A 2,012-nucleotide genomic window follows, 5' to 3' on the forward strand; every position below is an offset into this window, starting at 1 on the left:
GCTATACAGAAAAGGGCTTTTCAGTTCTCAGGAAGAAAAGAGTATTGATATGTATGTATCCCACACCAGCTTCAAAGCTGCCATTCTTCTGCCTCTGCTTCTCGAGCACTGCTGTGGTTATAAGCACGCTCCCAAGCCTGGCCTGAAGGCACCTTAAGATGGAAATCTCTATTGTTGACTGTTAGAGGCATGGGATGAAGGGGTCTGTCCACAGAGGGGACAGACAGCAGTGCCGCATGCTTGAGGACTGGGAAGGTGCAGCCTTACAGACTTGTGGGGCTTTTGTTTGTTTTTAGGCAGAGTCTTGCTCCCCATCCAGCCTAGCTTTAAATGTCTGCTGCAGCCTGAACTGGCCTCAGACTCGCTGTTGCTCCTCGGCCTCCCGAGTTCTACCATCTCAGGACTGTGCCACCTAACTGGGTTGTTTTGTTGTTTACTTTGCTTCTAGGAATGCTACATTTTTGACTAGTAATCTTTGGAATTTATATGCACATCCCAGTATAACTATCCAGGTTCTCAAATATTTTCCTTTAGAAGAAAAATATTATTTTGCTTAGTCACTGTTATTTTTAAACCGATTGAGGAATGGGTGCAGCGACCTGCCTCGGTCTTGGCTCTTGGTCACCACGACCTCACCCTGTTCTCTGGCATAGGGTGGAAGGAGTGCTCCACAGTTCACTAGGGAATTCCTATGATTCTTCAGTGCAGCCTGAGTGGGGTTTTAAGGGCTGAGCGGAAGTGAATAGGCCTCTCTTGCTGTTGATATTAGCATCCACTACACACTGTGCTGTCCGTTGCTCAAACTGACAAACAGGAGTTTAATTTCAGTTAAGTACTGTGCTTTTCAAAGCCACACTATGAGGAAGGGCTGGATCTGGGGCCAAGAATACAAAAGGAACAGTTATACAATATTTGCTCCCCCTTTTAACTCGGAGGACACAGAACATTCGAGAACCTGGGAATAAATATCAGACATTTGAATGTTTGCAGGGCTGTGAATCCAAAACTGCCCACCCTTCAGGCTCTGGCGCCTTGCCCAGCTCCACTATTGTTTTGAGCCTCACTATGTAGCCCTGGCTGACCGTATTGCTTCTGCCCCTGAGTGCTGGGATTACAGGTGGTGCCACTATACCGAGATGACCTCGTTTTCTTAATTCCCTATGTGTGGACATGCATCTGTTGTGTAGAGGTCAGAGGACAATTTCTGGGAGTTGGCTCTTTCCTTCCACTATGGGCGAAGGGGACCGACTCTTGTTGGGCTCGGCAGCGAGTACCTTTGCACACTCGGACTCCTTGTCTGGTTTACCTTCACTTTCTTGAGCAAGAGTTTCTTTTTTCGTTCAACTGTGGCCCATGCTGCACATGCCCCTGTTCTCTGGAATTCAGCTAAAGAATCCTTGCTCACCCCTGGGGAGATGGGGTAGCATTCTCTGGCATCTGTGTGTTGTCTTAGAGGTAGCTTAGAGGTCCACAGCTTTTTCAAGAGTAGAGCACACAGTAGGTACTCAGTATTCTTACTCAGTTAAGTAAGAAATAAGCCAGGAGTATAGCTCAGTCAAGAGTGTTTGCCTCATTCACTAGGCCTGGGTTCAACACCATCACCACGAGAAATAGTAAGGGGTGTGTGCATGTGCGTGAGTGCTGGGAAGGATGAGGCAGACCAGGGATCTCACACCCAGATGGTTGCAACAAGAAGATCAAGAGTTCTGGGCCAGCCTGTACTACATAGTAAAACCCTGTCTCAAACAAGACCTCAGCATGTATGAAATGTATCATTACTTCATTGTTTTGTTTTTGTTTTTCTTTCTAGAAAGGAAAACTTAATGTAGACTCGGCTGGCCTCAAATACAGAGATCTGCTTCCCAAGCGCTGGGATTAAATGTGTGCACCACCCACCCACCTGGCCTTTCCTTGGTCTTTTTGTTCTCTTTCTTTGTTTCTTTCTTTGTTTCTTTCTTTGTTTGTTTCTTTCTTTCTTTCTTTCTTTCCTTTTTTTTTTTTTTTTTTTTTTT

This window comes from Microtus ochrogaster, chromosome 15 (genome assembly GCF_000317375.1).
Source record: "Microtus ochrogaster isolate Prairie Vole_2 chromosome 15, MicOch1.0, whole genome shotgun sequence".
NCBI lineage: Eukaryota > Metazoa > Chordata > Mammalia > Rodentia > Cricetidae > Microtus > Microtus ochrogaster.